The 22,942-nt window shown below is 46.6% G+C and overlaps 1 protein-coding gene across 2 annotated transcripts in view; it reads right to left on the bottom strand.

Annotated features, from left to right (window-relative positions):
- LOC147683718 (uncharacterized) overlaps window positions 1-22,942 on the bottom strand; it is a 665,741-nt gene that overhangs the window by 495,651 nt on the left and 147,148 nt on the right. The gene's annotated exons all lie outside the window — the stretch shown is intronic.

Here is a 22,942-nt window from a genome sequence, read left to right as displayed (position 1 = left end):
ACCAAGCTTACCCCGACTAACGGATTCTTTACAAATCGAACAAACGACCATGTTTTCCGCCTTTGTGCTAACAGTAAAGAAGTCCCAAACTGGGGACTGGTGATGTCTGCTGAAGGTGGAGGTGCTACTTTGACTTTCAATGCCAGATGAAGTGGAGGATGGGCGTGGCTGAATTTGTTTCTGTTGTTCACTTACCGCACCACTACTTGAGGTCGAGCTGGATGGAGGTCCATGCCGGCCCTTCTGACTAAAAAAGATGGAAGCGGTAGGTCGTGTTGGTGTTGTAGTTAACGCTGGTGGTACCAGTGCCATGCCGCCCATATCCCGCTCAGCAGCCATCCGGGCTAGGGTTAAAATGTCTGTCTGCTGCATGCCTGCTGGGGCTGGAGTGACGACTGTGATGACTGGGTCATTGTCAGACTGTTCATCAGCAGCAGAACATACCACTTCTTCTTCGTCGTCATCACCCATAAGTGGAAGCTTTGCGGGAGCCTTCCTTTTAGGCTTAGCTACCTTTGTCGGCTCATCATGGGGTGACTCACTCTCAGACCGCATTGGTGAGGTTCCAATCAACATCAGCATCATCAGAAGGAAGGGGGCTTGAAGAAGAACTTCTAGTATCCCTCCTTGCCCTTTTTTTTGCTGGAGATCTGGAAGACAATGGATAATCATCATCAGGAGGAGTGGCTTCGTCGGATACCTCCTCTTGAATAGCAATTTCCTGATGTGCCCCTACTTCTGGAGGAACAATTGTTGTAGGCAGTTGTGCCGCTCCATGAACCTCTAGTCGTACCTCCCCATGCACCTGTCCATGCACCTCTCCTTGCGGCTGTACTTGCATCTATCCTTGCATCTGTACTTGCGCCTCTCCTTGCCCATGTACTTGCGCTTGTACTACTTGCACCTGTGTTTGTGGCTGTGGTTGTTGAACACTCTTCAGCTGAGTTACACCCGACGTTGATTGGATGGTACTTTCTTGTAATGAGCCAAGATCACTGGTGGATGGTGATTCAACAACCAAAGTGGCTGCCGCAGCAGCACTCATGGTGGTCTTGGACCTAACTTGGCGTAGTGGCACTGAGCCCAATGAAGCAGAGGTGCTGCTTCCAGCTTGGTCCCCGGCAGACACCGCTGCTGCTGCAGGCGTAGTTTTTTTTCTCCCAAAAAAGGTGTCGGTGGGCACACCAGTATCCTTGGTAGGTGGTGCCACTTGCTTCTTCTGATCCTTCTTACTGGCAGTGGCGACTTTTTTTGCTGAGGCGCTACGGCTAACTTTCTTTGGAGCCATCTTCTTAAGATGTCAGAACAGCAGGCCACAGTTGTACGAGTTGCAAAGTTGTCTTAGTTGTGGCCACATGTGACGTTGTGCTGCACACACCGCTGCAGGACTTCCTCCTGGCACTGGTGGTTCTCTTGTGCACCTAAAAGCAATGGAAGCCAGAGGAGCATCAGTTATACACCCCAAAATGTCGAAAAACACTCAAAAATCACCACAATCCCATGCCATGCAAGCCCTCAATGATGTTTTAAATTCAAGACACCCCAGAGAAAGACTAGGCCCATGCACCACTGAGTAGCCCTTGGGCATAATGGTTGAAAGCAAGGCAAAGTGGGTGCAGGCCTGAGCACACTGCCTGCCTTCAAAATGGTCCCTTGACCCCCACCACATGGCCAGGCACTGCCTGTACCAGGCCTCAAGATGGCCCCCAATCACATAGCCAGGCCCCAACAACCCCCCAAAAATCGAAAAACATTCAAAAATCACCACAATCCCATGCCATCCATGCCCTCAATGATGTTTAAATTCAAGACACCCCAGAGAAAGACTAGGCCCATGCACCACTGAGTAGCCCTTGGGCATAATGGTTGAAAGCAAGGCAAAGTGGGTGCAGGCCTGAGCACACTGCCTGCCTTCAAAATGGACCCTTGACACCCACCACATGGCCAGGCCCTGCCTGTACCAGGCCTCAAGATGGCCCCCACCCATATGCCCAGGCCCCAACAACCCCCCAAAAATCGAAAAACACTCAAAAATCATCACAATCCCATGCCATCCATGCCCTCAATGATGTTTAAATTCAAGACACCCCAGAGAAAGACTAGGCCCATGCACCACTGAGTAGCCCTTGTGCATAGTGGTTGAAAGCAAGGCAAAATGGGTGCAGGCCTGAGCACACTGCCTGCCTTCAAAATGGCCCCTTGACCCCCACCACATGGCCAGGCCCTGCCTGTACCAGGCCTCAAGATGGCCCCCACCCACATGGCGAGGCCCCAACAACCCCTCCAAAAATCGAAAAACACTCAAAAATCACCACAATCCCATGCCATCCATGCCCTCAATGATGTTTAAATTCAAGACACCCCAGAGAAAGACTAGGCCCATGCACCGCTGAGTAGCCCTTGGGCTTAATGGTTGAAAGCAAGGCAAAGTGGTTGCTGGCCTGGGCACACTGCCTGCCTTCAAAATGGCCCCTTGACCCCCACCACATGGCCAGGCCCTGCCTGTACCAGGCCTCAAGATGGCCCCCACCCACATGGCCAGGCCCCAACAACACCCCCAAAAATCGAAAAACCCTCAAAAATCCCCACAATCCCATGCCATCAATGCCCTCAATGATGTTTAAATTCAAGACACCCCACAGAAAGACTAGGCCCATGCACCACTGAGTACCCCTGGGCCGACTGGCTAGTGAGGCTTTACAGGCACCCCAAAATTAAAACAAAAAACAAACAACATATAACAGTGAGCTAAAATTCCATGACATAAATAAGAATTAAGTTGTATCATGCACCCATGACGAACCCTGGGCCTACTGGATACTGTGGCTAGCTACCCACCACAATATATATTGTCTAAAAGTTGTGAAAAAGTTTTAGAACTGGAGTTGCCTCAAATGCAATGCCCCAAACTAACAACAGCAACTTACTTGCAAAATCTCAAGTCCAAAAGTGATCCGAACTCCAAAGTCCAAAAAGTCCTCTAATACAAATATCCAGCAGCAGCCACAAAGAGTAATCCTTCCAGCTCCAGATCTAAATGAAAAGTGACCAGGACATGGACAAAGCACTGGGAGGAGCCTGCTGGACAGGAACAGGAAGTTGGAGACTCTGGGGCACTTCCTTCCTCCCACCCCCGCCCCCAAAAAATGTTACTCCTGCACCAAAAAGTGCAGCCAAATGTCAATCTCAGGAGTTATTCTGATCAAAATCATCATTTTCACAAGGTTTATGCTTCCTGCAGTGGATTTCTTGTGCAGAATTGCAATTTTTGCAATTTCGGGAACGCAATCTGTTCAAACCTCCCGCCGGAAGTCAGCTGCGCGCCGTCGCGTGTCTTTATGACGTACTCGCGTTGTCAAACTCTCGCCGTGCAAGATGGCAAGCCGCGATGACGTAATTGCGTTCGAAAAACTCTTGCGCGATTACGCAGCAAGATCGAAAATGGCGCAGCACACGCGAAAGCAGGAGAAAAACAACATGGCAGGTTCAGAGTCAACGCCGCGCGCGAGATATTGTATTTTTCAAGCGCGACCAAGCAAAATATTTCGCAGCTTGCGAATTTGCGGATTATTGAGTAAATTTGTGCGATTCGCGAATCACGAAATCGTCAATAATCCGCAAATTCGCCCGCGAAACGGATTTTACGCCCACGCTTAATTTTGACCCTTTGTCCTGAATTTTTACACTCACTTTCCTGAATTTGCACCCATGCCAGTTGGCTTGTAAATCTGCCCGTAGAGTTCAGCATTTGGGATGGCAGTGGGGTAATTTTAGGGTTCAGGGTGGGTATGGGTTTTGGGGTGGCAGTGATAATTTTAGGGTTCAAGGTGGGTATGAGTTTTGGGGTGCCAGGGGTAATTTTAGGGTTAAGGGCGGGTTTGGGTTTTGGGGTGCCAGGGGAAATGTTAGGGTTCAGGGTGGATATGGGTTTTGGGGTGCCAGGGGAAATGTTAGGGTTCAGGGTGGATATGGCTTTTGGGGTGCCAGGGGTAATTTTAGGGTTCAGGGTGGGCATGGGTTTTGGGTTCCAAGGGGGGACATTTTAGGGTTCAGGGTAGGTATGGGTTTTGGGGTGCCAGGGGGAAAATTTTAGGGGTCAGGGCGGGTAAGGGTTATGAGTTTTGGGGTGCCAGGGGGCTAATTTTAGGGATCAGGGAATGTATGAGTTTTTTAAGGGACCAGGGGCAATATTAGGGTTCATAAGTGTGCTCTAATTGTTGTCCAGTTTCAAATGCAGAATTCACCACTTTTTTTTCCTCAGCTTGGCCTGAGCATTACCCGATCCTGATTGTCTGCCATTGTAGCCCCGCCCCCATTGATTAACATTAGCCATTCCCCTTCGTTTGCCAGGTTAGCCCCCCTGGAAAAAATTCTGCGGATGCCCATGCGCACACACACACACACACACACACACACAAACACACACCCACGCAACCGCACACACACACACAACCAGACATACACAACCACACACAACCACACACACAACCACAACCACACACAACCACACAAAACCACACAAACAACCACACCTACAACCACACACAACTACATCCACAACCACACATAACCACACAAAACAACACACACAACCACACACAAACAACCACACACACAACCACACACTCAACCACACACACACACACACAACCACACACACAACCACACACAATCACAAACACACAACCACACACACACAACCACACACACACAAACACACACACAACCACACATACATAACAACACACACACCACACACAACACCACACACACAACCATACACACCACACACACAACCATGCACACACAACCGCACACACAACCACACACACACAACCACACATACACAACCACACACACAACCACAGACAACCACAACCACACAAAACCACACATACAAACAACCCCCACAACCAGACATAACCACACAAAAGAACACACACAACCACACACAAACAACCACACACACACACAACCACACACTCAACCACACACACAACCACACACACAACCACACACACAACCACACGCAACCACAAACACACAACCACACACACACAACCACACACACACAACCACACACACACACACACACACAAACACACACACAACCACACACACAACCACACACCCACACCACACACAACGCCACACACACAACCATACACACCACACACACAACCACACACACAACCACACACACAACCAGACACACAAACACAATCACACCCAACCACACACACACAACCACAACCTGCACACAAACACAACCACACACACAACCACGCCCAACCACACACATAACCACACACAAGCACACATACACAACCACACACACCACACACAACCACACACACACAATCACACACACAACCACACAACCACACCCAACCACACAACCACACACACAACCACACACAGACACACAAAACCACACACACAACCACACACACAACCACACACACAACCACTCACACAACCGCACACACACACAACCACACACACAACCACACACACACAACCACACACAATCACACACAGCCACACACAACCACAGAACCAGACACAACCTAAACCACACACAACCACACACCCACAACCACACACACACGCAACCACAACCACACACACAACCATGCCCAACCACACACAACTACAGACAACCACACACACAACCACACACACAACCCTGCCCAACCACACACACAACCACAACCACACACAACCACACACACAACCACACACACACACAATCACACACACAACCACACACAAAACCACACATACATTTACACACACACAACCACACACACACAACCACACCCACAACCACACACAACCACACCCAAACTCGCAACCACATACAACCACACAACACACACACAACCACACACACACAGACACACAACCACACACACACAACCACACACACACAACCACACATACACACAACCACACACACAACTACACACAACAATACACACACAACCACACACCCAAACACAACCACACACACAACCAGACACACAACCACAACCACACACACAACCACACACACTAACACAACCACACACAACCACAGATAACCACACACAACCACACCCACAACCACACACACAACCACACACACACAAACACACACACAGCCATAACCACACACAACCACAACCACACACAATCACACACACAACCACACTCTCAACCACACACACACACACAACCACACACACACAACCACACAAACAACCACACACATGCAACCACACACACACACACAATCACACACACACATACAAAACCACACACACACACACAACACACAACCACACACACAACCACACACACAACCACACACAACCAGACACAACCACACACTCAACCACACACACACACACTAAGGTTACGAGTGACCTGGCACCCGCCTTTCAGAGGTTCTTGCATCCACCCAAGTCTGACAGCAGTGGGTGGGTTTGAGGTGATAGCGTCACTTGGAATATAATGACGTCCTTTGTTGTGGTGCGGACAGGAGCAGTGCGATGTTTGCTGAAGGCTGCGTGGGGTGCCGAGTTCAGGTATTTGGCAGTAATATCTTTGCATGATCAGTAGCGACCACAGCCGATGCTTTCTGAAAGTCGGCGCAAGAGCAGGAGCAACTCAAAGGGATTGACCTTGCCTGTCTACTTCAGGGCACCCGGAATGCGCGCATTCAAGCCCCTGCCACACTCCTTAATGCTGCTGCTCTACGCTGCTACGTCTTCACTGAGGCGATTTTAGGCGTTAGACAGGCAAAATAATACATTTTGGCGTAAAAATCCGGATCATCTCGCATTTTCTATTAACACGTGTATGCATTTGCCAGCATCCTAAGACCCCCTGCGCAGGAATGCCTGGGCTCGGGCCAGGTTCCGAGGACTTGCTGCCAGTACCCCTACAGCCATTAATTTAACACTGCTAAGGAAGGGTTGTCACAGTATGCAGAACAATTTGCTAGCCCTCCCACTTGTTTCGTCTCGCTTGCAGCTTATGAGACAACAAACAAAAGTCCACGTCACTTTGTTTGTATGGGTAATTTTATTTAACCCTTTTACTCATAATTTTTGTTGAAATTTATCAATTTCATGGGCAAGAAGAACACTTTATGTACACTTACACAAAATACAAAAACATTTATACATATTTACACCTACTAAACAAATATCACATATACAAGTCCTTCTCATTCCTAGGACCTTCGCTCTGGAATTCAATGCCACATACATTGCGGTCTGAGTCGAATTACATCACATTCAGAAAAGCCTTAAAAACATGGCTCTTTAACATCTAGTTTCTGTAACCGCATTGCTATTGGGATCTGCCGCGCCGGGAAACCCTTTGTTGGGTAGCTGTGCGCATTACAAATGTAAACAAATAAATAAATAAATGTATCAACCAATAATCAACAAACTTCTCATGCGAATAGTGTATATCAACTCTGTGTAGGAAAATAATTGATTTTTGAGAGATAATCAAACCGCTGTTAAACCCAGAAGGTTTTCAAGAAATGTCCACGGCAATGATCAGAAGACAATTCACAATTAATTCCAACAAAAAATGACTGAACCCAAAGAGGGCAGTTAATCGGGATATCTATCTGCCGTTTTGCCGACGCGTTTCGAATCTGTAATTGATTACAGATTCTCCTCAGGGCTCTCTCAATGTTTTGAATCTGCACAAAAATAAAATGAAACGAAGTTTGTTTTAAAAGTTTGCGACTTGTTTGGAAAAAGACCCCCTACTCTTGCTACACTAAACCGAGTTAATTACCTTTATGTAGGATGCGGAGGGCTCTCGTGGTTCAGTTGGACACAAGGGGCTGTGCGCCACAGACAGTCAATGGGATAGAAGTTTAATTCTGTAAAACAGTAATTCACAGACTTACAAAGCCATCTAAAACGGAACCGAGTGATTGCTACAGACCAAAAGCTAGACGCTCATACCTCAATCGAGTCTGGCGTTGATCGCTACATCAAGTCATCAATCTGCTCGTTCTACCTATTTCATGCGACCTGTGAAGAATAAGGGTCGCGCTCAGAAATGTCCTAGTGCCATAATCAAGATCAAAACTGAGCGCGACCCTTATTCTTCACAGGTCGCATGAAATAGGTAGAACGAGCAGATTGATGACTTGATGTAGCGATCAACGCCAGACTCGATTGAGGTATGAGCGTCTAGCTTTTGGTCTGTAGCAATCACTCGGTTCCGTTTTAGATGGCTTTGTAAGTCTGTGAATTACTGTTTTACAGAATTAAACTTCTATCCCATTGACTGTCTGTGGCGCACAGCCCCTCGTGTCCAACTGAACCACGAGAGCCCTCCGCATCCTACATAAAGGTAATTAACTCGGTTTAGTGTAGCAAGAGTAGGGGGTCTTTTTCCAAACAAGTCGCAAACTTTTAAAACAAACTTCGTTTCATTTTATTTTTGTGCAGATTCAAAACATTGAGAGAGCCCTGAGGAGAATCTGTAATCAATTACAGATTCGAAACGCGTCGGCAAAACGGCAGATAGATATCCCGATTAACTGCCCTCTTTGGGTTCAGTCATTTTTTGTTGGAATTAATTGTGAATTGTCTTCTGATTATTGCCGTGGACATTTCTTGAAAACCTTCTGGGTTTAACAGCGGTTTGATTATCTCTCAAAAATCAATTATTTTCCTACACAGAGTTGATATACACTATTCGCATGAGAAGTTTGTTGATTATTGGTTGATACAATGTATATGTGATATTTGTTTAGTAGGTGTAAATATGTATAAATGTTTTTGTATTTTGTGTAAGTGTACATAAAGTGTTCTTCTTGCCCATGAAATTGATAAATTTCAACAAAAATTATAAGTAAAAGGGTTAAATAAAATTACCCATACAAACAAAGTGACGTGGACTTTTGTTTGTTGTCTCATAAGCTGCAAGCGAGACGAAACAAGTGGGAGGGCTAGCAAATTGTTCTGCATACTGTTATAATTGGGTCCAGCTGCCCCCCGTCCCAGGACCAAACTCCATTATCTTACTAAGGAAGGGTTGTCAGCATCCGACAGCTACCTATTACCAGACTGCCCGGGTGGTTTCAAAAGTCGTGTCTGAATCCCGTGACCAGCGGCTCGGGATGCTGGCAGCATTGTAAGGGCACGCCATCACATCTCAGCTTCCCCGGGCCGGACAGCTCCTGTCTGGTTTCTCTCCCTCCCTCACTCCACTGCCACGCTCGCTCCTGTCTCCCCGTTCCTCTCACTTTTTTCTCTCCTGTGTGCCAGGTGTATATAACCCAGTAGTATTTACAAGTCACACTACTGTCGCTATCCCTTCACACTGCTCATGTTCTTACCCTGCCCCTCTTTCGCTGCTCTACCAGCTGCTCCTCTGGCCCACTCTTACCTTGTCTCACATAGCTCCCTTTCACTCTAATTCTACTGTCTCTCATTTTAGACTGCTGCTGTCTGCTACCAGCAGTTCCTGCTGTTTGCCAAATGCTTTCTCAGTCTGCTGCTCCTGTGTGGCAGGTCCCACCCGCTCTACTCCTCCTGCCCACCCCCCCCCCCCTCCCCTTTGTCCTGTTCTTGCTGTCTCCTCTGTCCCTTGCTCCTGTGGAGTCCATTTTTTTCTCAGTGATCTCATTGGCTATAAAGGCTCCACTTCAAATGTATGATCATGTTTTACTTTTGGAATGTGCTGCTTTAATCGAAACGTATCCTAAATGCTCGCTTTAAGGTCATTCCTGTACCTACTGTATGCTGAGCAATGTTTCAATAAAAACTGTTTGCAAACAAAAGCATTTTCTCACACAGTGCTTCTGATACGTCTCCTGCCCCTCGCACCTCTGCACCTGCTGCTCCCAGTCTCCCTCACACACCTCATCTGTCTAAGGAAGGGTTCTCAACATTCAATCATCAGACCCCTAACGCTCCTGCACCTGCCCTGCTACAATTTGCGCCCCACAACGGTGAACAAGATGAGCTAGAAATCGCTACAATACCATGCCTTGGTAACATCTGGTATTTTTATTTCTATTGCTACAATGCTGCACACCTGTGACAGACAGAAAGCGCTATGCAACAATATGATTGATTTTCACAGACTGAATCACTTGATTCTTGTCATCAGCGTAAGACACATTGGTTGCTCATTACTGCATTTTAGATTCACTCCAGAGGTACTAGATATATCATATATAATATTGTTTCATTATTTAATGGCATTTGTAAAATCATCGTGTTATGGTATGCGCCTTATTTTTTGCAATAAGCAACAGAGACCTGAGAAATGAGCGTAATTTCAATGTTGCAATCCAATAATGATACAAATGGATTGTTCTGCTGTGTCTGACTACATTTTATTTAAAAAAAATGTCTAGGAAATTTAGAAAACACACGTGTTTTGATTGTGCACAGATGCTCATGCCAACACGAGTACAATAAATATTTGTTTGCCAGTATTCTATTCCCCTAATTGCTTTTATAACTGTCAATGCAACAGGTCTCTCATTTGCGAAATTTTAAGCTATTGGCATGTAAATGACAATGCCTTTTATGTATCTGTTTTCAAAACCAACACATAAATAAAAAGTTTGTCATTTACAATACCAGTAGCTCCAAGACTCGCAAATGCGAGACCTGTTGCATTGCAAATGCTTGTTAACAGAACTATTGGAAACCAGGATGTTTGGGTTTTGTAGTAGATACTAGAAATACACGAAATGAAAAGGTTGATCATAAAAAGGGACAAGTGCTTTTATACTGATGTTCCTGATGTAGGCTTTTGAGGGAAGTACCCCTGGAAGGAGGACACCGGTCTGAATGAGTACTTAGAGAGAGTGATGAAGGAACGCCTTGGACCCTATAGCATGGATCACCTAAGGTCAGGTTTGTGTCTTGCGGGATATAAGGTATTGTTTGCTCATAATAGAACCCTGATGCAAGGATATAGGGTTCACAAAAGCTGTGTTTTAACCCACTTCGCAGCTGATGACGAGCTCAGCTCGTCATCAGCCACGGTGGTCGTGTGCGGATGACGAGCTGAGCTCTTCATGTAAGGCGGCTTTTAGAAAAAAGCCGCACAGCAGAAAAATAACCGCCGCAGCGATGCGGTTAAAGAAACAAGCATTGCAATGCAATAGGTCTCACATGTACGCGAGTTTAAGTTATTGGCATTGTAAATGTCAATGCGCTTTATTTATGTTTTCAAAAACCACAATATAAATAAAAGGTATTGTAATTTACAATACCAATAACTCATAACTTGCATAAATGAGATTCCTATTGCATTGCAAATGGTAGGCATCACAGACAACAGGAGGGAGGGAAGGCGGGCAGGGGGAGAATGCACGGACAACTGGAGGGAGGGGGGTTAAGAAGGCACCACAATTAGAGGGAGGACGGTGGATAAATAAGGTACTGACAATGGGAGGGAGGGGGAAAAGATGGCAGGGAGGGGGGAAAAGACGGCAGGGGGTAAAGAAGGCTCAGACAATGGGAGGGACGGTGGGACTGTAAAGAAAGCACCAAAGCATGTCGTGCCTGCAGGAAAAGAAAGCACATTGTGCCTGCAGTAAGAGAAACTCAAAAAAGAAAATAGTGCTTAAAGACGAAGGGCCGATTCACAAAAATAATCTGAGACAAAATCTTAACTTTTTGACTTTCGGTATTCACAAAAGGCCTTTAGGAGTAGTAAAGTTAGGACTCCTAACTTTACTACTCCTAAATGCACTTTGTGAACACCGAAACACGTAAAGTTAGGATATTGTCTCAGATTACTTTTGTGAATCGGTCCTAAATAACAGGTATTGTGTAACAACCAAAGTAAAAGGGCCTGTCGCCATGGCAGGTGACAAATGAAGACCAGGCGGTACTAAGGAGGGACTAACAAGCCTATTTACGAATCAGAAGCCAGCATTTAGGAAGGACAATGACACAAGCCAATGGCAAATATGGGCGCAGAGAAGGCAGGGCTTCTATTCCCTACTCCTTTACAACAAGTCTCACAGTGCATGCGCACTGACTCGAGGCTCGACCTAAAAAGGATAGACGGAGGGAAGGGTGACTTTCTTTCGCTCAGCTTGAAGAAGGGTCCATTTATTTGGTGGAAACCTGGCATGTTAGTAGGGCATTTAACAGTTCAGCGCATACTTCTAGGGCATGAACCCATGCTGTGTACCAATCACAAGTCCCCTTGTGGATTTATTCGCGAAATAGGGAGCAAGGAGGACTAACTCAAGAGTCGCCATGTTGCAAAATTGTCTGTGGGGAATTTAGCTACTAAGTTGTATATGTTCAGGAAGCAAACAACATAATTGCATTTTTGGGCCCTAGATACTCTTGTGTTAGAAATACAATCTTTTTTTTATATAATTCCCCCATTTTATTTTAATAATATAGAAATGTCCTCTTTGACCTCTGGTAGAGCTGGGACCATATGACTCGACCTCAGCTATGTATGCTGTGTTCTAAAATGAAATACGTTTTTGATTTTAAAATTGCCACTTTGGCAATGCAACTGCATCTGTGCATAAAAGTTATGCACAGTTGAGAAAAGTTACAAAATGGAAGCAAGTATGAAATACTGCCTTTGCAGTAAGTTTAAAAGTCAGCTTACAAACGCAATACTAATAAAATACTGCAAGCTTCACATTTTTAGCAAGAGCATAAATTAAGATAAACCAAAAGGAAACCTTAGATTTTAATTATCTGCACTCCTTCTCCATGGTTGCAATTCAGTGATGTTTATTGACCAAATATTAGCAATATTGTTACTCAGGACTCAGGGGCTAATCAAATGTTTTCCTTGTAGTTCACCTACCATTGCCCTTTTCATACTTAATGTTCCCTGGGGTACAAGTCAGGGGCTAATGCAGACAGCAAATCACTTTGTGCAGAATAGTAGATCAGCTTACAGTACAGAAGGAGGGCTGATAAGAAGTAGGGGGAAAGAAGGCATGGACAACGGGAGGGAGGGTGGGGAGGGGAGGGGAAAAGAAGGCACGACAATAGGAGGAAGGGGGGAGTAAAGAAGGCACCAAAGCATGTTGTGCCTGCAGTAGGAGAACCTCATTAAAGAAAATAGTGCTCACAGTCTAAATAGCACACTCTGTGTAACAACCGAAGTAAAGGGGCCAGTCGCAATGGGAGGTGACAAATGAAGAGGAGACGGTACTAAGGAGGGACTAGCAAGCCTATTGACGGATCAGAAGCCAATGACATTTTGCTGCCTGCACCATCAAGACTTTCAGTTATTATCATTTTATGTTTGTGGTGCTTTGCGGGTCGGCGGGCTGCTCTGCTCTCGGAGCAGGGCAGGGGAGGAGTGGTTTGCACACTCCTAAGTGCACAATGACTGTTTGGTCGTCTGCCCAAACCAGTCCTGAGCACTTTTCCCATTCTCCATGCAGGCTGCATTACAGCCTGCATGGAGAACATGACTAGGCCTGCATTCCCTGGTTGAGCGTCAAACCAGGACACCTAACCAATGTCAGCGCCACATTGCAGCCTTGTGATTGGTCAGGGGAGCCTGGGTGCCTACCAATCACAATGTTGCATTGCAGCATTGGGATGGGTCACTGGCTGTGCTTCCTGAATTTTGAGGAGAGCGTGGGACAGAGACGCAGGACCCGGTGGGAAGGTACTTACATTTTTTTATTTATGTCTTTTGCATCCTCGCACAGACCTCTCCCTTGCCACGACCCCCCCCCCCTCCCCCTCCTCCCGTGCCGGCAACTACCCCGTCACCCACTAGCCATGCCTGCCACCTCTGGATGCCAATGCAATGCAGCGAAATAAACACATACAACATGTTATCACTTCAAAAGTACCTAAGAGAAACTATGATGTAGAGGCAGGTTTTTGACTTTGTCCAACTCCTGTCTGCAGGAGATATTCATTAGGGGTGGGCAGAGCTCATGGAGTTCAACTCAGTGGAATTTCGCATAGTTAGCTAAAACTCTGGGAGTTCCATGGAGTTCTGCCGCACAAGCGCATGCACATTCCATCGGGTAACAACTAAGAAGCCGTCTCCAACGCCATCGCCTCACACAGCAAGGGCAGGAATGGATCATGCACTGCCAGTTAAGATATCTGCTGCAGCACCAGCTACGTCTCAAATCCGACAGTAAGTACCAAGCAGCGCACAGCCATCAAGCCTGCAGTGCCCTGCACCTGCATTCAGGGCCGGCGCTAGGCATGGGCAGCTTGGGCGGCTGCACAGGACCTCGCACTGAGCCCACCAGCATGGGGCCACGCGCTGGTGATGTGTCCTGTTGTTTCCCTGGCGATCTATTACAAAGAAAGGTGTCGCCTGCAATTAAGGTCCATTGGAGGGGGCCCCCTCCCTGGGCCTCTCATGGATGGTGTCAGGAGGCATAGGAAAGGGAGACGGAGACGCTCCCTCAATTGCAAGGAGATCATTCAAAGACACTGTGGGGGGCCCATCGTCCAGCATTTTGGCGCCCCCACAATTTTAACTTTTAGACCACAATCAATTCTCACACCTATCGGCCTGAAGGTGTGAGAAATGCTTGTGGAGTAAAAGTTAAAACTATACTGTCCAGCGAAGGGTTATTAGTGTTCAGAAATGAATGGCGCACAACATGTAGTGGTTGAGTAGTAACAAGAATGTACTGCTGTTTGGTGCTGCTTGTTCAGAGAAAACCCTGAGAACTCTGAAACCAAAGGGTGAGAGGGCTAACCCTTATGTTAAATGAAAAGCCAAGTCAAGCGCACACAACTAATATATTGATTTGAGTAATCAAGGTAAAGTGTTTCAAGGATAAGATCACACACAAATGTTCTTTCTATTTCTTTTTTAATTGAATGTGATTGGTTCTCCTATTCAAGGGGATCCATAAAGAAAGAAACCAGCCGACACGTGTTTCGTCAGTAAGGGCGTCAACCCAATGACTCCTTAGGGCTGCAGAATAACGGGATATCGTGTTATCGGGGGATCGGTGATAATTCCAACCCATCCCAAATCGGGTGTTAGAGCCTCAATGTGCAAGGGTTCGCACACGATATTCAATAATTAACGGAACAGTAAGGCGTAAATGGACATAGGCGGGTAATGCCTAGTGTCAAAGCAACGACGGCGTGGTGCCGTATGGTAACGAGGAGGGTATTGCCGGATACGGGAATACCCTCCTCGTTACCATACGGCACCACGCCGTCGTTGCTTTGACACTAGGCATTACCCGCCTATGTCCATTTACGCCTTACTGTTCCGTTAATTATTGAATATCGGTTGCGAACCCTTGCACATTGAGGCTCTAACACCCGATTTGGACCGGGTTGGAATTATCACCGGTCCCCCTATAACACGATATCCCGTTATTCTGCAGCCCTGAGGAGTCATTGGGTTGACGCCCTTACTGACGAAACACGTGTTGGCTGGTTTCTTTCTTTATGGATCCCCTTGAATAGGAGAACCAATCACATTCAATTAAAAAAGAAATAGAAAGAACGTTCGTGTGTGATCTTATCCTTGAAAGACGTTACCTTGATTACTCAAATCAATATATTAGTTGTGTGCGCTTGACTTGGCTTTTTTTTTTAAAGTTAAAACTGTGGAGGCGCCAAAATGCTGGACAATGGGGCCCCCACAGTGTCTGTGAATGGTCTCCTTGCAAGGGGCCACTTATCTAAATTAGAGGGGGCCTCGCACGGACCCTTTTGGCCCAGGGCCTCGCAAATCCTAGAAACGGCCCTGCCTGCATTCTCTCTGCCAAAAAAGATTGGTGCTTCCAGCGACACTTAGACTGATACGTGATGCCATTACTTACAACATTCTTAAAGCGTGGACCTTGAGAGGCATGCATTGAAGGGAGAAATCATGGAGGCAGCAGCTGTGGCCATAGGCTCCGAGGCTGTGATTATACACAGAGGGGCAAAGAGGGCAGGACAAAATCTAGAGTGAGGAAGAGAAGAGCGTATCCAGGACTGACGTAAGCAAGCACTGCACTGTGCCTCCAAAAGTCAAGCTGCGTTGTCTTAAAAACAAACACAAACGAGTCTAACTCACAAAGCAACGGGATAAGACAAACCGTTGCCTGCGGCTTTGCAGGACTTTTTGGAGCGCAATTGGCGTGGGCTACGGTAGCCTAGAAGGGGGAAATGGCGCCCATTCAGAGAACAATAAATATGGTCCATGAAATATTAACGGTTGGGCAGTGAACTCCACCACACTGCAGTCAGTGGAGTTTTTAGCAAAACTCAATGCTTTGCTGGATCGTGGATTAGGCAAAACACGAGAACTCCATGAGCGAAGCAGAGTTTGCCACCCACCCTTGATGTTCATGCACTGTAAGAATGTCAGATGTATCTGTTTGTACAAGTAATTACACACATTTAATTACAACTTATTCAATTATTTTTTATTCTGTTATAGTGCTACTCGTCCAAAACACAGAGGCCTGTACATCACACAAATTATACAGAGGCAATAAATTATACAAGTGTGTAAATTAATGTACAAGGAATGTTACTTTCATAAAACAATGAGGCTTCCTGGGAGTAGTAGTCACATATCATCCTTACTGATAGGCATTATATGTTAAGAGTGCACTATTGAGAGCCAGACTACATTAACTATAACTCGACCCAATACCAATCATACTCTTCTCATAAATGATATCATTGCAGATGGCATGAGTGTTGTTATGAATGCAATCATTTAGCAAAATTAAGTGATGTTATATCAAAAGGTACTGGCTGTGCACATGAGAGGCGTAAGTTATATATAGTTAATGTAGTCTGACTAGTGAGTTCACCACACTGTATACTGAGATCTGCGAGTTAAAGAAAGTTTTTAGCAAGGCGCAAAATATAAATTTAAAATTATAACTATAACTTGAAATTCTAATGTTTGTGTAGTTTACATTGTTTTTGTATAGAAATAAAAAAAATCTGTTTTCCTAACTATAACTTATTTTCAACCTCTGTTTTATTCATTTAATTTCTATGTTTTTTTCAATAAATGAACTGTTTCCTAATCATATAATGTTCTTTATTTGGTTATTAATTCGTTCATATATAGATTTCTTCTTTACATTTCCGCAATACCGCAGTCATTTCTGGACAATGTCTCATGGAGTGGCGCAGAGTGGAATGGCATGGCATACAGTGATATGAGTGGCATAGAGTTTAGTGGAATGAAGTAGAACTGCTTGGAGTGGTGTACACTACAGTGGTGTAGAATACAGTGGCATACAGTACAGTGGCATTGAGGGAAGTGGGGTAGAACAAAGTGAGGTAGAGTAGAGTTCCAAAGAGTAGTGTGGCATTAAGAACAGTGGAATTGTGTGGAGTAGAGTGGGGTAGATTGGCGCGCAGTGACACTGTGTAAAGTGGAGTGGGCTGGAGTACAGTAGAGTGATGTACAATGAAGTGGCATATAGTGGTGTAGAGTGGCATAAAGTAGATTGTAGTGTTGTACAATAGTGTAGAGTACACTGGCATAGAGTGCAGTGGCATAGAGTAAAGTGGTGTAGGGTACAGTGCACTGGCATGAAGTACAGTGGCATTGAATAGAGTGGTGCAGAGTAGAGTTGAGTAGTGTATAGTGCAGTGATGTTGAGTGCAGTGGAGTAAAGTGGGGTGGAGTAGAGTGGTGTATAGTGCCCTGGGATAGAATGGAGTGGAAAAGAGTGGTGCAGAGTAGAGTAGTGTTGAGTGGCGTACAGTGCAGTGGCATAGAGTAAAGTGGTGTACAGTGGCAAACAGTGCAGTGGAATTGAGTAGAGAGGTGTAGAGTATAGTGGAACAGAGTGGAGTGGCGCAAAGTGCTGCAGAGTGAAGTGGCGTGGAGTGGCGTAAAGTGTGTGGAGTGCTGCGGCATATAGTGTTCTTGCGCAGAGTGTCATGGCATAGACTGAAGTAATGTAGAGTGGAGTGGCATAGAGTGGAGTAGCGTGTCATTGAGTGGTGTGTCATAGGGTCTCTTAGAGTGGAGGCACATATAGTGGCAAGTCAGAGTGGAGTGGCAAGTTGTAGAGTGGAGTGGCATGTAACAGAGTGCGGTGGTGTGGAGTGTCATACAGTGGAGTGTGGTGGAGTGGGGAGTCACATCTTAGAGTGGAGTGGTATAAGGTGGAAGAGCATAAAGTGGAGTAGAGTGTTGTAGAATGGAGTAGCGTAGAGTGGAGTGGCGTGTCATACAGAACAGTGGAGTAGTGTGTTTTACAGCGGAGGGGGTAGAGTGGTGTGCAGTGGTGTGTCATAGAGTGGCTTATCATAGAGTGTCCTACAGTGGAGGGGCGTATAGTGGAGTGGCATGTTATAGAGTGGAGTTGTGTGTCGTGAATTGGTGTAGACTGGAGTGGCATAGAGTGGCTTGTCGTAGAGTACAGTGGAGTAGCATAGAATAGAGGGGCGTGTCATAGTGTAGAGTGGAGTTATGTATCTGAGTGGCATGTGACACAGTGTCATGGAGTAGATTGGTGCAGAGCGGAGTGCCATGTCGTAGAGAGGAGTGGTGATTGTACAGTCAAGTGGCATGTCGTAGAATGGTGTGTTGTTCAGTAGAGTGGAGTGGCATACAATCTAGTGGCATTTCATAGAGTAAAGTAGAGTGATGCATCAGAGTGGTGTGTCGTAGACCGTCTTAGAGTGGCATGACAGAGTGCAGTGACATATTGTACAGTAGATTCGCTTGTTGTAGAGAGGAGTGGCTCTTCGCAGACAGGAGTGGCGTGGTGCCTCATACATTGGAGTGGAGTCCCACAGAATAGTGTAGAGTGAAAGGGCATATAGTACAATGGTGTGTTGTAGAGAGGAGATGCGTAGAGTGGAGTGGCGTGTCTTAGAGAGGAGTGGAGTGGCGTGTCATTGAGTGGCATGTCATAGAGTGTCCTAGAGTGGAGGGGTGCAAAGTGGAGAGTCATAGAGTTGAGTGTCATAAAGTGGAGTGGCATACAGTAGAGTGTTGTAGAGTGGAGCGATGTAGAGTGGAGTAGAGTATGATACAGTAGAGTGGCATAGAGTGGTGTGTTGTACATTGACTTACAGTGGAGGGGGTAAAGTGAAATGTCATAGTGTGGAGCGCTTGTCATAGAGGAGTGGTGTATTGTAAGTAGAGTGGCAAATCGGAGAGTAGAGTAGAGTGGCATAAAGTAAAGTGGCGTGTTGCAGAGTGGAGTGGTGAGTCATAGAATCTTGTGTCATAGAGTGTCTTACAGTGGTGTGCCATGTCATAGAATGAAGTGGCCTGCTGTAAAGTATACGATTCAGAAAAGGGGGTGGTGATGAACAGAGTGTCTGAATTAAGCAGACCACTCTTACCCAGTCCACAGATCTGGGTTTGATCCATCACCGTTATTTATCTCACTGCACCATCCCAGCTCAGAACCTGGCTATATGCAAATCAGTCTGTCTCTGGCCCAGTGCATCATGGGAACAGGGCAGACTAAACTACCAAGCCAATTCTTCACCAGAAAGGAGACAAGCTACCGGGGACCGGTTTCTGGCATTTCAGCCTTCTTCGGCCTGGCTTGCTTGAATCCTGATGGTGCAGTGAGAAAGGGACTCATGTCTGAGTATACCCTGCCACACCTATAGTGGCCAAAAACGATTCAGAAAAGGGGGTGGTGATGAACAGAGTGTCTGAATTAAGCAGACCACTCTTACCCAGTCCACAGATCTGGGTTTGATCCATCACCGTTATTTATCTCACAGCACCATCCCAGCTCAGAACCTGGCTATATGCAAATCAGTCTGTCTCTGGCCCAGTGCATCATGGGAACAGGGCAGACTAAACTACCAAGCCAATTCTTCACCAGAAAGGAGACAAGCTACCGGGGACCGGTTTCTGGCATTTCAGCCTTCTTCGGCCTGGCTTGCTTGAATCCTGATGGTGCAGTGAGAAAGGGACTCATGTCTGAGTATACCCTGCCACACCTATAGTGGCCAAAAACGATTCAGAAAAGGGGGTGGTGATGAACAGAGTGTCTGAATTAAGGAGACCACTCTTACCCAGTCCACAGATCTGAATTTGATCCATCACCGTTATTTATCTCACTGCACCATCCCAGCTCAGAACCTGGCTATATGCAAATCAGTCTGTCTCTGGCCCAGTGCATCATGGGAACAGGGCAGACTAAACTACCAAGCCAATTATTCACCAGAAAGGAGACAAGCTACCGGGGACCGGTTTCTGGCATTTCAGCCTTCTTCGGCCTGGCTTGCTTGAATCCTGATGGTGCAGTGAGAAAGGGACTCATGTCTGAGTATACCCTGCCACACCTATAGTGGCCAAAAACGATTCAGAAAAGGGGGTGGTGATGAACAGAGTGTCTGAATTAAGCAGACCACTCTTACCCAGTCCACAGATCTGGGTTTGATCCATCACCGTTATTTATCTCACTGCACCATCCCAGCTCAGAACCTGGCTATATGCAAATCAGTCTGTCTCTGGCCCAGTGCATCATGGGAACAGGGCAGACTAAACTACCAAGCCAATTCTTCACCAGAAAGGAGACAAGCTACCGGGGACCGGTTTCTGGCATTTCAGCCTTCTTCGGCCTGGCTTGCTTGAATCCTGATGGTGCAGTGAGAAAGGGACTTATGTCTGAGTATACCCTGCCACACCAATAGTGGCCAAAAACGATTCAGAAAAGGGGGTGGTGATGAACAGAGTGTCTGAATTAAGCAGACCACTCTTACCCAGTCCACAGATCTGGGTTTGATCCATCACCGTTATTTATCTCACTGCACCATCCCAGCTCAGAACCTGGCTATATGCAAATCAGTCTGTCTCTGGCCCAGTGCATCATGGGAACAGGGCAGACTAAACTACCAAGCCAATTATTCACCAGAAAGGAGACAAGCTACCGGGGACCGGTTTCTGGCATTTCAGCCTTCTTCGGCCTGGCTTGCTTGAATCCTGATGGTGCAGTGAGAAAGGGACTCATGTCTGAGTATACCCTGCCACACCTATAGTGGCCAAAAACGATTCAGAAAAGGGGGTGGTGATGAACAGAGTGTCTGAATTAAGGAGACCACTCTTACCCAGTCCACAGATCTGGGTTTGACCCATCACCGTTATTTATCTCACTGCACCATCCCAGCTCAGAACCTGGCTATATGCAAATCAGTCTGTCTCTGGCCCAGTGCATCATGGGAACAGGGCAGACTAAACTACCAAGCCAATTCTTCACCAGAAAGGAGACAAGCTACCGGGGACCGGTTTCTGGCATTTCAGCCTTCTTCGGCCTGGCTTGCTTGAATCCTGATGGTGCAGTGAGAAAGGGACTCATGTCTGAGTATACCCTGCCACACCTATAGTGGCCAAAAACGATTCAGAAAAGGGGGTGGTGATGAACAGAGTGTCTGAATTAAGCAGACCACTCTTACCCAGTCCACAGATCTGGGTTTGATCCATCACCATTATTTATCTCAGTGCACCATCCCAGCTCAGAACATGGCTGTATGCAAATCAGTCTGTCTCTGGCCCAGTGCATCATGGGAACAGGGCAGACTAAACTACCAAGCCAATTCTTCACCAGAAAGGAGACAAGCTACCGGGGACCGGTTTCTGGCATTTCAGCCTTCTTCGGCCTGGCTTGCTTGAATCCTGATGGTGCAGTGAGAAAGGGACTCATGTCTGAGTATACCCTGCCACACCTATAGTGGCCTAAAACGATTCAGAAAAGGGGGTGGTGATGAACAGAGTGTCTGAATTAAGCAGACCACTCTTACCCAGTCCACAGATCTGGGTTTGATCCATCACCGTTATTTATCTCACTGCACCATCCCAGCTCAGAACCTGGCTATATGCAAATCAGTCTGTCTCTGGCCCAGTGCATCATGGGAACAGGGCAGACTAAACTACCAAGCCAATTCTTCACCAGAAAGGAGACAAGCTATCGGGGACCGGTTTCTGGCATTTCAGCCTTCTTCGGCCTGGCTTGCTTGAATCCTGATGGTGCAGTGAGGAAGGGACTCATGTCTGAGTATACCCTGCCACACCTATAGTGGCCAAAAACGATTCAGAAAAGGGGGTGGTGATGAACAGAGTGTCTGAATTAAGCAGACCACTCTTACCCAGTCCACAGATCTGGGTTTGATCCATCACCGTTATTTATCTCACTGCACCATCCCAGCTCAGAACCTGGCTATATGCAAATCAGTCTGTCTCTGGCCCAGTGCATCATGGGAACAGGGCAGACTAAACTACCAAGCCAATGCTTCACCAGAAAGGAGACAAGCTACCGGGGACCGGTTTCTGGCATTTCAGCCTTCTTCGGCCTGGCTTGCTTGAATCCTGATGGTGCAGTGAGAAAGGGACTCATGTCTGAGTATACCCTGCCACACCTATAGTGGCCAAAAACGATTCAGAAAAGGGGGTGGTGATGAACAGAGTGTCTGAATTAAGCAGACCACTCTTACCCAGTCCACAGATCTGGGTTTGATCCATCACCATTATTTATCTCAGTGCACCATCCCAGCTCAGAACATGGCTGTATGCAAATCAGTCTGTCTCTGGCCCAGTGCATCATGGGAACAGGGCAGACTAAACTACCAAGCCAATTCTTCACCAGAAAGGAGACAAGCTACCGGGGACCGGTTTCTGGCATTTCAGCCTTCTTCGGCCTGGCTTGCTTGAATCCTGATGGTGCAGTGAGAAAGGGACTCATGTCTGAGTATACCCTGCCACACCTATAGTGGCCAAAAACGATTCAGAAAAGGGGGTGGTGATGAACAGAGTGTCTGAATTAAGCAGACCACTCTTACCCAGTCCACAGATCTGGGTTTGATCCATCACCATTATTTATCTCAGTGCACCATCCCAGCTCAGAACATGGCTGTATGCAAATCAGTCTGTCTCTGGCCCAGTGCATCATGGGAACAGGGCAGACTAAACTACCAAGCCAATTCTTCACCAGAAAGGAGACAAGCTACCGGGGACCGGTTTCTGGCATTTCAGCCTTCTT

Source organism: Lissotriton vulgaris, chromosome 11, assembly GCF_964263255.1.
Source record: "Lissotriton vulgaris chromosome 11, aLisVul1.2, whole genome shotgun sequence".
NCBI classification, from domain to species: domain Eukaryota; kingdom Metazoa; phylum Chordata; class Amphibia; order Caudata; family Salamandridae; genus Lissotriton; species Lissotriton vulgaris.
This window is presented reverse-complemented; position numbering and strand designations above follow the sequence as displayed.